Here is a 12,960-nt window from a genome sequence, read left to right on the forward strand (position 1 = left end):
ATAGCCGTGCCTCGCCCTGGGAGAACCGCCTTCATGATCATGGTGTCTCCCCTGCCAGGTAAGTATGAGTTGGAATCATCACTCTAGCAGCCCCCGGTCAGGGGAACATCTCTTCCTGGTTATGGAGGGGCTTTCTGGGTGCTTGCTGGCTGGTCAACTAGCCTCAATCAGAGCTATTCCACGCTCGTCGCCGCCGCCGCCGCCGCCACTTTTGAACAGGAAACTGTCTGTACCTGGGGAGGAGGCCTCTGAAATGTCTTCAGGATGCCAGGGCTATCAGACAGTCTTCCCGGACGACACTGCAGCAGCACATATATTTGCATAGAGGGGCGGAAATGAAGTGTTCAGACACAATGCAGATTTCCTTCTGAGAAACGAGGCCTGCTGCGTAGAGATATGGAAGCATGCAGCATCGAACGAAGAGATACATGGGATGGATCCAGGACAACAAGTGGCGAACGTGCTGAACTATTGTAGAAGGCTGCAGAAACACCTGAGAAAAGAAACAGCAGGGGAAGAAAGAAACACGGCAAAGTCTGTTGTTGCTGCTGCTGCTGCTGTTGTTGTTGTTGCTGCTGCTTCTGCTTCTTTTTCTTCAAATCTATCTTTTACCAGGAATAATCAGGGGAAAGCGCGAACGCAGTCCCCCACTACCACAAATTATGCAGTCGAGTTTCCCGCATTTGGGGAAATCGCAGGGGTCAGCACAGCCGGAGTGCAATGGCCGAGCCTCGCCCTGGGAGAACCGCCTTCATGATCATGGTGTCTCCCCTGCCAGGTAAGTATGAGTTGGAATCATCACTCTAGCAGCCCCCGGTCAGGGGAACATCTCTTCCTGGTTATGGAGGGGCTTTCTGGGTGCTTGCTGGCTGGTCAACTAGCCTCAATCAGAGCTATTCCACGCTCGTCGCCGCCGCCGCCGCCACTTTTGAACAGGAAACTGTCTGTACCTGGGGAGGAGGCCTCTGAAATGTCTTCAGGATGCCAGGGCTATCAGACAGTCTTCCCGGACGACACTGCAGCAGCACATATATTTGCATAGAGGGGCGGAAATGAAGTGTTCAGACACAATGCAGATTTCCTTCTGAGAAACGAGGCCTGCTGCGTAGAGATATGGAAGCATGCAGCATCGAACGAAGAGATACATGGGATGGATCCAGGACAACAAGTGGCGAACGTGCTGAACTATTGTAGAAGGCTGCAGAAACACCTGAGAAAAGAAACAGCAGGGGAAGAAAGAAACACGGCAAAGTCTGTTGTTGCTGCTGCTGCTGTTGTTGTTGTTGCTGCTGCTTCTGCTTCTTTTTCTTCAAATCTATCTTTTACCAGGAATAATCAGGGGAAAGCGCGAACGCAGTCCCCCACTACCACAAATTATGCAGTCGAGTTTCCCGCATTTGGGGAAATCGCAGGGGTCAGCACAGCCGGAGTGCAATGGCCGAGCCTCGCCCTGGGAGAACCGCCTTCATGATCATGGTGTCTCCCCTGCCAGGTAAGTATGAGTTGGAATCATCACTCTAGCAGCCCCCGGTCAGGGGAACATCTCTTCCTGGTTATGGAGGGGCTTTCTGGGTGCTTGCTGGCTGGTCAACTAGCCTCAATCAGAGCTATTCCACGCTCGTCGCCGCCGCCGCCGCCACTTTTGAACAGGAAACTGTCTGTACCTGGGGAGGAGGCCTCTGAAATGTCTTCAGGATGCCAGGGCTATCAGACAGTCTTCCCGGACGACACTGCAGCAGCACATATATTTGCATAGAGGGGCGGAAATGAAGTGTTCAGACACAATGCAGATTTCCTTCTGAGAAACGAGGCCTGCTGCGTAGAGATATGGAAGCATGCAGCATCGAACGAAGAGATACATGGGATGGATCCAGGACAACAAGTGGCGAACGTGCTGAACTATTGTAGAAGGCTGCAGAAACACCTGAGAAAAGAAACAGCAGGGGAAGAAAGAAACACGGCAAAGTCTGTTGTTGCTGCTGCTGCTGTTGTTGTTGTTGCTGCTGCTTCTGCTTCTTTTTCTTCAAATCTATCTTTTACCAGGAATAATCAGGGGAAAGCGCGAACGCAGTCCCCCACTACCACAAATTATGCAGTCGAGTTTCCCGCATTTGGGGAAATCGCAGGGGTCAGCACAGCCGGAGTGCAATGGCCGAGCCTCGCCCTGGGAGAACCGCCTTCATGATCATGGTGTCTCCCCTGCCAGGTAAGTATGAGTTGGAATCATCACTCTAGCAGCCCCCGGTCAGGGGAACATCTCTTCCTGGTTATGGAGGGGCTTTCTGGGTGCTTGCTGGCTGGTCAACTAGCCTCAATCAGAGCTATTCCACGCTCGTCGCCGCCGCCGCCGCCACTTTTGAACAGGAAACTGTCTGTACCTGGGGAGGAGGCCTCTGAAATGTCTTCAGGATGCCAGGGCTATCAGACAGTCTTCCCGGACGACACTGCAGCAGCACATATATTTGCATAGAGGGGCGGAAATGAAGTGTTCAGACACAATGCAGATTTCCTTCTGAGAAACGAGGCCTGCTGCGTAGAGATATGGAAGCATGCAGCATCGAACGAAGAGATACATGGGATGGATCCAGGACAACAAGTGGCGAACGTGCTGAACTATTGTAGAAGGCTGCAGAAACACCTGAGAAAAGAAACAGCAGGGGAAGAAAGAAACACGGCAAAGTCTGTTGTTGCTGCTGCTGCTGCTGTTGTTGTTGTTGCTGCTGCTTCTGCTTCTTTTTCTTCAAATCTATCTTTTACCAGGAATAATCAGGGGAAAGCGCGAACGCAGTCCCCCACTACCACAAATTATGCAGTCGAGTTTCCCGCATTTGGGGAAATCGCAGGGGTCAGCACAGCCGGAGTGCAATGGCCGAGCCTCGCCCTGGGAGAACCGCCTTCATGATCATGGTGTCTCCCCTGCCAGGTAAGTATGAGTTGGAATCATCACTCTAGCAGCCCCCGGTCAGGGGAACATCTCTTCCTGGTTATGGAGGGGCTTTCTGGGTGCTTGCTGGCTGGTCAACTAGCCTCAATCAGAGCTATTCCACGCTCGTCGCCGCCGCCGCCGCCACTTTTGAACAGGAAACTGTCTGTACCTGGGGAGGAGGCCTCTGAAATGTCTTCAGGATGCCAGGGCTATCAGACAGTCTTCCCGGACGACACTGCAGCAGCACATATATTTGCATAGAGGGGCGGAAATGAAGTGTTCAGACACAATGCAGATTTCCTTCTGAGAAACGAGGCCTGCTGCGTAGAGATATGGAAGCATGCAGCATCGAACGAAGAGATACATGGGATGGATCCAGGACAACAAGTGGCGAACGTGCTGAACTATTGTAGAAGGCTGCAGAAACACCTGAGAAAAGAAACAGCAGGGGAAGAAAGAAACACGGCAAAGTCTGTTGTTGCTGCTGCTGCTGTTGTTGTTGTTGCTGCTGCTTCTGCTTCTTTTTCTTCAAATCTATCTTTTACCAGGAATAATCAGGGGAAAGCGCGAACGCAGTCCCCCACTACCACAAATTATGCAGTCGAGTTTCCCGCATTTGGGGAAATCGCAGGGGTCAGCACAGCCGGAGTGCAATGGCCGAGCCTCGCCCTGGGAGAACCGCCTTCATGATCATGGTGTCTCCCCTGCCAGGTAAGTATGAGTTGGAATCATCACTCTAGCAGCCCCCGGTCAGGGGAACATCTCTTCCTGGTTATGGAGGGGCTTTCTGGGTGCTTGCTGGCTGGTCAACTAGCCTCAATCAGAGCTATTCCACGCTCGTCGCCGCCGCCGCCGCCACTTTTGAACAGGAAACTGTCTGTACCTGGGGAGGAGGCCTCTGAAATGTCTTCAGGATGCCAGGGCTATCAGACAGTCTTCCCGGACGACACTGCAGCAGCACATATATTTGCATAGAGGGGCGGAAATGAAGTGTTCAGACACAATGCAGATTTCCTTCTGAGAAACGAGGCCTGCTGCGTAGAGATATGGAAGCATGCAGCATCGAACGAAGAGATACATGGGATGGATCCAGGACAACAAGTGGCGAACGTGCTGAACTATTGTAGAAGGCTGCAGAAACACCTGAGAAAAGAAACAGCAGGGGAAGAAAGAAACACGGCAAAGTCTGTTGTTGCTGCTGCTGCTGTTGTTGTTGTTGCTGCTGCTTCTGCTTCTTTTTCTTCAAATCTATCTTTTACCAGGAATAATCAGGGGAAAGCGCGAACGCAGTCCCCCACTACCACAAATTATGCAGTCGAGTTTCCCGCATTTGGGGAAATCGCAGGGGTCAGCACAGCCGGAGTGCAATGGCCGAGCCTCGCCCTGGGAGAACCGCCTTCATGATCATGGTGTCTCCCCTGCCAGGTAAGTATGAGTTGGAATCATCACTCTAGCAGCCCCCGGTCAGGGGAACATCTCTTCCTGGTTATGGAGGGGCTTTCTGGGTGCTTGCTGGCTGGTCAACTAGCCTCAATCAGAGCTATTCCACGCTCGTCGCCGCCGCCGCCGCCACTTTTGAACAGGAAACTGTCTGTACCTGGGGAGGAGGCCTCTGAAATGTCTTCAGGATGCCAGGGCTATCAGACAGTCTTCCCGGACGACACTGCAGCAGCACATATATTTGCATAGAGGGGCGGAAATGAAGTGTTCAGACACAATGCAGATTTCCTTCTGAGAAACGAGGCCTGCTGCGTAGAGATATGGAAGCATGCAGCATCGAACGAAGAGATACATGGGATGGATCCAGGACAACAAGTGGCGAACGTGCTGAACTATTGTAGAAGGCTGCAGAAACACCTGAGAAAAGAAACAGCAGGGGAAGAAAGAAACACGGCAAAGTCTGTTGTTGCTGCTGCTGCTGTTGTTGTTGTTGCTGCTGCTTCTGCTTCTTTTTCTTCAAATCTATCTTTTACCAGGAATAATCAGGGGAAAGCGCGAACGCAGTCCCCCACTACCACAAATTATGCAGTCGAGTTTCCCGCATTTGGGGAAATCGCAGGGGTCAGCACAGCCGGAGTGCAATGGCCGAGCCTCGCCCTGGGAGAACCGCCTTCATGATCATGGTGTCTCCCCTGCCAGGTAAGTATGAGTTGGAATCATCACTCTAGCAGCCCCCGGTCAGGGGAACATCTCTTCCTGGTTATGGAGGGGCTTTCTGGGTGCTTGCTGGCTGGTCAACTAGCCTCAATCAGAGCTATTCCACGCTCGTCGCCGCCGCCGCCGCCACTTTTGAACAGGAAACTGTCTGTACCTGGGGAGGAGGCCTCTGAAATGTCTTCAGGATGCCAGGGCTATCAGACAGTCTTCCCGGACGACACTGCAGCAGCACATATATTTGCATAGAGGGGCGGAAATGAAGTGTTCAGACACAATGCAGATTTCCTTCTGAGAAACGAGGCCTGCTGCGTAGAGATATGGAAGCATGCAGCATCGAACGAAGAGATACATGGGATGGATCCAGGACAACAAGTGGCGAACGTGCTGAACTATTGTAGAAGGCTGCAGAAACACCTGAGAAAAGAAACAGCAGGGGAAGAAAGAAACACGGCAAAGTCTGTTGTTGCTGCTGCTGCTGCTGCTGTTGTTGTTGTTGCTGCTGCTTCTGCTTCTTTTTCTTCAAATCTATCTTTTACCAGGAATAATCAGGGGAAAGCGCGAACGCAGTCCCCCACTACCACAAATTATGCAGTCGAGTTTCCCGCATTTGGGGAAATCGCAGGGGTCAGCACAGCCGGAGTGCAATGGCCGAGCCTCGCCCTGGGAGAACCGCCTTCATGATCATGGTGTCTCCCCTGCCAGGTAAGTATGAGTTGGAATCATCACTCTAGCAGCCCCCGGTCAGGGGAACATCTCTTCCTGGTTATGGAGGGGCTTTCTGGGTGCTTGCTGGCTGGTCAACTAGCCTCAATCAGAGCTATTCCACGCTCGTCGCCGCCGCCGCCGCCACTTTTGAACAGGAAACTGTCTGTACCTGGGGAGGAGGCCTCTGAAATGTCTTCAGGATGCCAGGGCTATCAGACAGTCTTCCCGGACGACACTGCAGCAGCACATATATTTGCATAGAGGGGCGGAAATGAAGTGTTCAGACACAATGCAGATTTCCTTCTGAGAAACGAGGCCTGCTGCGTAGAGATATGGAAGCATGCAGCATCGAACGAAGAGATCCATGGGATGGATCCAGGACAACAAGTGGCGAACGTGCTGAACTATTGTAGAAGGCTGCAGAAACACCTGAGAAAAGAAACAGCAGGGGAAGAAAGAAACACGGCAAAGTCTGTTGTTGCTGCTGCTGCTGTTGTTGTTGTTGCTGCTGCTTCTGCTTCTTTTTCTTCAAATCTATCTTTTACCAGGAATAATCAGGGGAAAGCGCGAACGCAGTCCCCCACTACCACAAATTATGCAGTCGAGTTTCCCGCATTTGGGGAAATCGCAGGGGTCAGCACAGCCGGAGTGCAATGGCCGAGCCTCGCCCTGGGAGAACCGCCTTCATGATCATGGTGTCTCCCCTGCCAGGTAAGTATGAGTTGGAATCATCACTCTAGCAGCCCCCGGTCAGGGGAACATCTCTTCCTGGTTATGGAGGGGCTTTCTGGGTGCTTGCTGGCTGGTCAACTAGCCTCAATCAGAGCTATTCCACGCTCGTCGCCGCCGCCGCCGCCACTTTTGAACAGGAAACTGTCTGTACCTGGGGAGGAGGCCTCTGAAATGTCTTCAGGATGCCAGGGCTATCAGACAGTCTTCCCGGACGACACTGCAGCAGCACATATATTTGCATAGAGGGGCGGAAATGAAGTGTTCAGACACAATGCAGATTTCCTTCTGAGAAACGAGGCCTGCTGCGTAGAGATATGGAAGCATGCAGCATCGAACGAAGAGATACATGGGATGGATCCAGGACAACAAGTGGCGAACGTGCTGAACTATTGTAGAAGGCTGCAGAAACACCTGAGAAAAGAAACAGCAGGGGAAGAAAGAAACACGGCAAAGTCTGTTGTTGCTGCTGCTGCTGTTGTTGTTGTTGCTGCTGCTTCTGCTTCTTTTTCTTCAAATCTATCTTTTACCAGGAATAATCAGGGGAAAGCGCGAACGCAGTCCCCCACTACCACAAATTATGCAGTCGAGTTTCCCGCATTTGGGGAAATCGCAGGGGTCAGCACAGCCGGAGTGCAATGGCCGAGCCTCGCCCTGGGAGAACCGCCTTCATGATCATGGTGTCTCCCCTGCCAGGTAAGTATGAGTTGGAATCATCACTCTAGCAGCCCCCGGTCAGGGGAACATCTCTTCCTGGTTATGGAGGGGCTTTCTGGGTGCTTGCTGGCTGGTCAACTAGCCTCAATCAGAGCTATTCCACGCTCGTCGCCGCCGCCGCCGCCACTTTTGAACAGGAAACTGTCTGTACCTGGGGAGGAGGCCTCTGAAATGTCTTCAGGATGCCAGGGCTATCAGACAGTCTTCCCGGACGACACTGCAGCAGCACATATATTTGCATAGAGGGGCGGAAATGAAGTGTTCAGACACAATGCAGATTTCCTTCTGAGAAACGAGGCCTGCTGCGTAGAGATATGGAAGCATGCAGCATCGAACGAAGAGATACATGGGATGGATCCAGGACAACAAGTGGCGAACGTGCTGAACTATTGTAGAAGGCTGCAGAAACACCTGAGAAAAGAAACAGCAGGGGAAGAAAGAAACACGGCAAAGTCTGTTGTTGCTGCTGCTGCTGTTGTTGTTGTTGCTGCTGCTTCTGCTTCTTTTTCTTCAAATCTATCTTTTACCAGGAATAATCAGGGGAAAGCGCGAACGCAGTCCCCCACTACCACAAATTATGCAGTCGAGTTTCCCGCATTTGGGGAAATCGCAGGGGTCAGCACAGCCGGAGTGCAATGGCCGAGCCTCGCCCTGGGAGAACCGCCTTCATGATCATGGTGTCTCCCCTGCCAGGTAAGTATGAGTTGGAATCATCACTCTAGCAGCCCCCGGTCAGGGGAACATCTCTTCCTGGTTATGGAGGGGCTTTCTGGGTGCTTGCTGGCTGGTCAACTAGCCTCAATCAGAGCTATTCCACGCTCGTCGCCGCCGCCGCCGCCACTTTTGAACAGGAAACTGTCTGTACCTGGGGAGGAGGCCTCTGAAATGTCTTCAGGATGCCAGGGCTATCAGACAGTCTTCCCGGACGACACTGCAGCAGCACATATATTTGCATAGAGGGGCGGAAATGAAGTGTTCAGACACAATGCAGATTTCCTTCTGAGAAACGAGGCCTGCTGCGTAGAGATATGGAAGCATGCAGCATCGAACGAAGAGATACATGGGATGGATCCAGGACAACAAGTGGCGAACGTGCTGAACTATTGTAGAAGGCTGCAGAAACACCTGAGAAAAGAAACAGCAGGGGAAGAAAGAAACACGGCAAAGTCTGTTGTTGCTGCTGCTGCTGTTGTTGTTGTTGCTGCTGCTTCTGCTTCTTTTTCTTCAAATCTATCTTTTACCAGGAATAATCAGGGGAAAGCGCGAACGCAGTCCCCCACTACCACAAATTATGCAGTCGAGTTTCCCGCATTTGGGGAAATCGCAGGGGTCAGCACAGCCGGAGTGCAATGGCCGAGCCTCGCCCTGGGAGAACCGCCTTCATGATCATGGTGTCTCCCCTGCCAGGTAAGTATGAGTTGGAATCATCACTCTAGCAGCCCCCGGTCAGGGGAACATCTCTTCCTGGTTATGGAGGGGCTTTCTGGGTGCTTGCTGGCTGGTCAACTAGCCTCAATCAGAGCTATTCCACGCTCGTCGCCGCCGCCGCCGCCACTTTTGAACAGGAAACTGTCTGTACCTGGGGAGGAGGCCTCTGAAATGTCTTCAGGATGCCAGGGCTATCAGACAGTCTTCCCGGACGACACTGCAGCAGCACATATATTTGCATAGAGGGGCGGAAATGAAGTGTTCAGACACAATGCAGATTTCCTTCTGAGAAACGAGGCCTGCTGCGTAGAGATATGGAAGCATGCAGCATCGAACGAAGAGATACATGGGATGGATCCAGGACAACAAGTGGCGAACGTGCTGAACTATTGTAGAAGGCTGCAGAAACACCTGAGAAAAGAAACAGCAGGGGAAGAAAGAAACACGGCAAAGTCTGTTGTTGCTGCTGCTGCTGTTGTTGTTGTTGCTGCTGCTTCTGCTTCTTTTTCTTCAAATCTATCTTTTACCAGGAATAATCAGGGGAAAGCGCGAACGCAGTCCCCCACTACCACAAATTATGCAGTCGAGTTTCCCGCATTTGGGGAAATCGCAGGGGTCAGCACAGCCGGAGTGCAATGGCCGAGCCTCGCCCTGGGAGAACCGCCTTCATGATCATGGTGTCTCCCCTGCCAGGTAAGTATGAGTTGGAATCATCACTCTAGCAGCCCCCGGTCAGGGGAACATCTCTTCCTGGTTATGGAGGGGCTTTCTGGGTGCTTGCTGGCTGGTCAACTAGCCTCAATCAGAGCTATTCCACGCTCGTCGCCGCCGCCGCCGCCACTTTTGAACAGGAAACTGTCTGTACCTGGGGAGGAGGCCTCTGAAATGTCTTCAGGATGCCAGGGCTATCAGACAGTCTTCCCGGACGACACTGCAGCAGCACATATATTTGCATAGAGGGGCGGAAATGAAGTGTTCAGACACAATGCAGATTTCCTTCTGAGAAACGAGGCCTGCTGCGTAGAGATATGGAAGCATGCAGCATCGAACGAAGAGATACATGGGATGGATCCAGGACAACAAGTGGCGAACGTGCTGAACTATTGTAGAAGGCTGCAGAAACACCTGAGAAAAGAAACAGCAGGGGAAGAAAGAAACACGGCAAAGTCTGTTGTTGCTGCTGCTGCTGCTGTTGTTGTTGTTGCTGCTGCTTCTGCTTCTTTTTCTTCAAATCTATCTTTTACCAGGAATAATCAGGGGAAAGCGCGAACGCAGTCCCCCACTACCACAAATTATGCAGTCGAGTTTCCCGCATTTGGGGAAATCGCAGGGGTCAGCACAGCCGGAGTGCAATGGCCGAGCCTCGCCCTGGGAGAACCGCCTTCATGATCATGGTGTCTCCCCTGCCAGGTAAGTATGAGTTGGAATCATCACTCTAGCAGCCCCCGGTCAGGGGAACATCTCTTCCTGGTTATGGAGGGGCTTTCTGGGTGCTTGCTGGCTGGTCAACTAGCCTCAATCAGAGCTATTCCACGCTCGTCGCCGCCGCCGCCGCCACTTTTGAACAGGAAACTGTCTGTACCTGGGGAGGAGGCCTCTGAAATGTCTTCAGGATGCCAGGGCTATCAGACAGTCTTCCCGGACGACACTGCAGCAGCACATATATTTGCATAGAGGGGCGGAAATGAAGTGTTCAGACACAATGCAGATTTCCTTCTGAGAAACGAGGCCTGCTGCGTAGAGATATGGAAGCATGCAGCATCGAACGAAGAGATACATGGGATGGATCCAGGACAACAAGTGGCGAACGTGCTGAACTATTGTAGAAGGCTGCAGAAACACCTGAGAAAAGAAACAGCAGGGGAAGAAAGAAACACGGCAAAGTCTGTTGTTGCTGCTGCTGCTGCTGTTGTTGTTGTTGCTGCTGCTTCTGCTTCTTTTTCTTCAAATCTATCTTTTACCAGGAATAATCAGGGGAAAGCGCGAACGCAGTCCCCCACTACCACAAATTATGCAGTCGAGTTTCCCGCATTTGGGGAAATCGCAGGGGTCAGCACAGCCGGAGTGCAATGGCCGAGCCTCGCCCTGGGAGAACCGCCTTCATGATCATGGTGTCTCCCCTGCCAGGTAAGTATGAGTTGGAATCATCACTCTAGCAGCCCCCGGTCAGGGGAACATCTCTTCCTGGTTATGGAGGGGCTTTCTGGGTGCTTGCTGGCTGGTCAACTAGCCTCAATCAGAGCTATTCCACGCTCGTCGCCGCCGCCGCCACTTTTGAACAGGAAACTGTCTGTACCTGGGGAGGAGGCCTCTGAAATGTCTTCAGGATGCCAGGGCTATCAGACAGTCTTCCCGGACGACACTGCAGCAGCACATATATTTGCATAGAGGGGCGGAAATGAAGTGTTCAGACACAATGCAGATTTCCTTCTGAGAAACGAGGCCTGCTGCGTAGAGATATGGAAGCATGCAGCATCGAACGAAGAGATACATGGGATGGATCCAGGACAACAAGTGGCGAACGTGCTGAACTATTGTAGAAGGCTGCAGAAACACCTGAGAAAAGAAACAGCAGGGGAAGAAAGAAACACGGCAAAGTCTGTTGTTGCTGCTGCTGCTGTTGTTGTTGTTGCTGCTGCTTCTGCTTCTTTTTCTTCAAATCTATCTTTTACCAGGAATAATCAGGGGAAAGCGCGAACGCAGTCCCCCACTACCACAAATTATGCAGTCGAGTTTCCCGCATTTGGGGAAATCGCAGGGGTCAGCACAGCCGGAGTGCAATGGCCGAGCCTCGCCCTGGGAGAACCGCCTTCATGATCATGGTGTCTCCCCTGCCAGGTAAGTATGAGTTGGAATCATCACTCTAGCAGCCCCCGGTCAGGGGAACATCTCTTCCTGGTTATGGAGGGGCTTTCTGGGTGCTTGCTGGCTGGTCAACTAGCCTCAATCAGAGCTATTCCACGCTCGTCGCCGCCGCCGCCGCCACTTTTGAACAGGAAACTGTCTGTACCTGGGGAGGAGGCCTCTGAAATGTCTTCAGGATGCCAGGGCTATCAGACAGTCTTCCCGGACGACACTGCAGCAGCACATATATTTGCATAGAGGGGCGGAAATGAAGTGTTCAGACACAATGCAGATTTCCTTCTGAGAAACGAGGCCTGCTGCGTAGAGATATGGAAGCATGCAGCATCGAACGAAGAGATACATGGGATGGATCCAGGACAACAAGTGGCGAACGTGCTGAACTATTGTAGAAGGCTGCAGAAACACCTGAGAAAAGAAACAGCAGGGGAAGAAAGAAACACGGCAAAGTCTGTTGTTGCTGCTGCTGCTGTTGTTGTTGTTGCTGCTGCTTCTGCTTCTTTTTCTTCAAATCTATCTTTTACCAGGAATAATCAGGGGAAAGCGCGAACGCAGTCCCCCACTACCACAAATTATGCAGTCGAGTTTCCCGCATTTGGGGAAATCGCAGGGGTCAGCACAGCCGGAGTGCAATGGCCGAGCCTCGCCCTGGGAGAACCGCCTTCATGATCATGGTGTCTCCCCTGCCAGGTAAGTATGAGTTGGAATCATCACTCTAGCAGCCCCCGGTCAGGGGAACATCTCTTCCTGGTTATGGAGGGGCTTTCTGGGTGCTTGCTGGCTGGTCAACTAGCCTCAATCAGAGCTATTCCACGCTCGTCGCCGCCGCCGCCGCCACTTTTGAACAGGAAACTGTCTGTACCTGGGGAGGAGGCCTCTGAAATGTCTTCAGGATGCCAGGGCTATCAGACAGTCTTCCCGGACGACACTGCAGCAGCACATATATTTGCATAGAGGGGCGGAAATGAAGTGTTCAGACACAATGCAGATTTCCTTCTGAGAAACGAGGCCTGCTGCGTAGAGATATGGAAGCATGCAGCATCGAACGAAGAGATACATGGGATGGATCCAGGACAACAAGTGGCGAACGTGCTGAACTATTGTAGAAGGCTGCAGAAACACCTGAGAAAAGAAACAGCAGGGGAAGAAAGAAACACGGCAAAGTCTGTTGTTGCTGCTGCTGCTGTTGTTGTTGTTGCTGCTGCTGCTTCTGCTTCTTTTTCTTCAAATCTATCTTTTACCAGGAATAATCAGGGGAAAGCGCGAACGCAGTCCCCCACTACCACAAATTATGCAGTCGAGTTTCCCGCATTTGGGGAAATCGCAGGGGTCAGCACAGCCGGAGTGCAATGGCCGAGCCTCGCCCTGGGAGAACCGCCTTCATGATCATGGTGTCTCCCCTGCCAGGTAAGTATGAGTTGGAATCATCACTCTAG

At 52.1% G+C, this 12,960-nt stretch overlaps 19 non-coding genes across 19 annotated transcripts in view; all 19 read right to left on the bottom strand.

The window, feature by feature from the left end:
• Positions 1–66, bottom strand: part of LOC120925708 — a 159-nt gene extending 93 nt beyond the window's left edge. Inside the window, exon 1 of the small nuclear RNA XR_005746912.1 lies at positions 1–66. This exon is cut by the window's left edge and continues 93 nt beyond it. This is a non-coding gene — a small nuclear RNA (U1 spliceosomal RNA).
• A 556-nt stretch (positions 67–622) lies between these two features.
• Positions 623–786, bottom strand: LOC120925570. The gene has a single exon (XR_005746820.1). It is a non-coding gene; the product is annotated as a U1 spliceosomal RNA (small nuclear RNA).
• A 550-nt stretch (positions 787–1,336) lies between these two features.
• LOC120925571 lies at positions 1,337–1,500 on the bottom strand. Its single transcript, XR_005746821.1, has one exon. It is a non-coding gene; the product is annotated as a U1 spliceosomal RNA (small nuclear RNA).
• Positions 1,501–2,050: 550 nt separating this feature from the next.
• LOC120925572 lies at positions 2,051–2,214 on the bottom strand. The gene has a single exon (XR_005746822.1). It is a non-coding gene; the product is annotated as a U1 spliceosomal RNA (small nuclear RNA).
• A 553-nt stretch (positions 2,215–2,767) lies between these two features.
• LOC120925573 lies at positions 2,768–2,931 on the bottom strand. The gene has a single exon (XR_005746823.1). It is a non-coding gene; the product is annotated as a U1 spliceosomal RNA (small nuclear RNA).
• A 550-nt stretch (positions 2,932–3,481) lies between these two features.
• Positions 3,482–3,645, bottom strand: LOC120925574. The gene has a single exon (XR_005746824.1). It is a non-coding gene; the product is annotated as a U1 spliceosomal RNA (small nuclear RNA).
• Positions 3,646–4,195: 550 nt separating this feature from the next.
• Positions 4,196–4,359, bottom strand: LOC120925575. The gene has a single exon (XR_005746825.1). It is a non-coding gene; the product is annotated as a U1 spliceosomal RNA (small nuclear RNA).
• A 550-nt stretch (positions 4,360–4,909) lies between these two features.
• LOC120925576 lies at positions 4,910–5,073 on the bottom strand. Its single transcript, XR_005746826.1, has one exon. It is a non-coding gene; the product is annotated as a U1 spliceosomal RNA (small nuclear RNA).
• Positions 5,074–5,629: 556 nt separating this feature from the next.
• LOC120925577 lies at positions 5,630–5,793 on the bottom strand. The gene has a single exon (XR_005746827.1). It is a non-coding gene; the product is annotated as a U1 spliceosomal RNA (small nuclear RNA).
• A 550-nt stretch (positions 5,794–6,343) lies between these two features.
• LOC120925579 lies at positions 6,344–6,507 on the bottom strand. The gene has a single exon (XR_005746828.1). It is a non-coding gene; the product is annotated as a U1 spliceosomal RNA (small nuclear RNA).
• A 550-nt stretch (positions 6,508–7,057) lies between these two features.
• Positions 7,058–7,221, bottom strand: LOC120925580. Its single transcript, XR_005746829.1, has one exon. It is a non-coding gene; the product is annotated as a U1 spliceosomal RNA (small nuclear RNA).
• Positions 7,222–7,771: 550 nt separating this feature from the next.
• LOC120925581 lies at positions 7,772–7,935 on the bottom strand. The gene has a single exon (XR_005746830.1). It is a non-coding gene; the product is annotated as a U1 spliceosomal RNA (small nuclear RNA).
• Positions 7,936–8,485: 550 nt separating this feature from the next.
• LOC120925582 lies at positions 8,486–8,649 on the bottom strand. Its single transcript, XR_005746831.1, has one exon. It is a non-coding gene; the product is annotated as a U1 spliceosomal RNA (small nuclear RNA).
• A 550-nt stretch (positions 8,650–9,199) lies between these two features.
• On the bottom strand, positions 9,200–9,363 carry LOC120925583. Its single transcript, XR_005746832.1, has one exon. It is a non-coding gene; the product is annotated as a U1 spliceosomal RNA (small nuclear RNA).
• Positions 9,364–9,916: 553 nt separating this feature from the next.
• Positions 9,917–10,080, bottom strand: LOC120925584. The gene has a single exon (XR_005746833.1). It is a non-coding gene; the product is annotated as a U1 spliceosomal RNA (small nuclear RNA).
• Positions 10,081–10,633: 553 nt separating this feature from the next.
• On the bottom strand, positions 10,634–10,797 carry LOC120925585. Its single transcript, XR_005746834.1, has one exon. It is a non-coding gene; the product is annotated as a U1 spliceosomal RNA (small nuclear RNA).
• Positions 10,798–11,344: 547 nt separating this feature from the next.
• Positions 11,345–11,508, bottom strand: LOC120925586. Its single transcript, XR_005746835.1, has one exon. It is a non-coding gene; the product is annotated as a U1 spliceosomal RNA (small nuclear RNA).
• A 550-nt stretch (positions 11,509–12,058) lies between these two features.
• Positions 12,059–12,222, bottom strand: LOC120925587. The gene has a single exon (XR_005746836.1). It is a non-coding gene; the product is annotated as a U1 spliceosomal RNA (small nuclear RNA).
• Positions 12,223–12,775: 553 nt separating this feature from the next.
• LOC120925588 lies at positions 12,776–12,939 on the bottom strand. The gene has a single exon (XR_005746837.1). It is a non-coding gene; the product is annotated as a U1 spliceosomal RNA (small nuclear RNA).
• Positions 12,940–12,960: the final 21 nt, after the last annotated feature.

The sequence above is a fragment of the Rana temporaria genome, chromosome 1 (assembly GCF_905171775.1).
Source record: "Rana temporaria chromosome 1, aRanTem1.1, whole genome shotgun sequence".
NCBI lineage: Eukaryota > Metazoa > Chordata > Amphibia > Anura > Ranidae > Rana > Rana temporaria.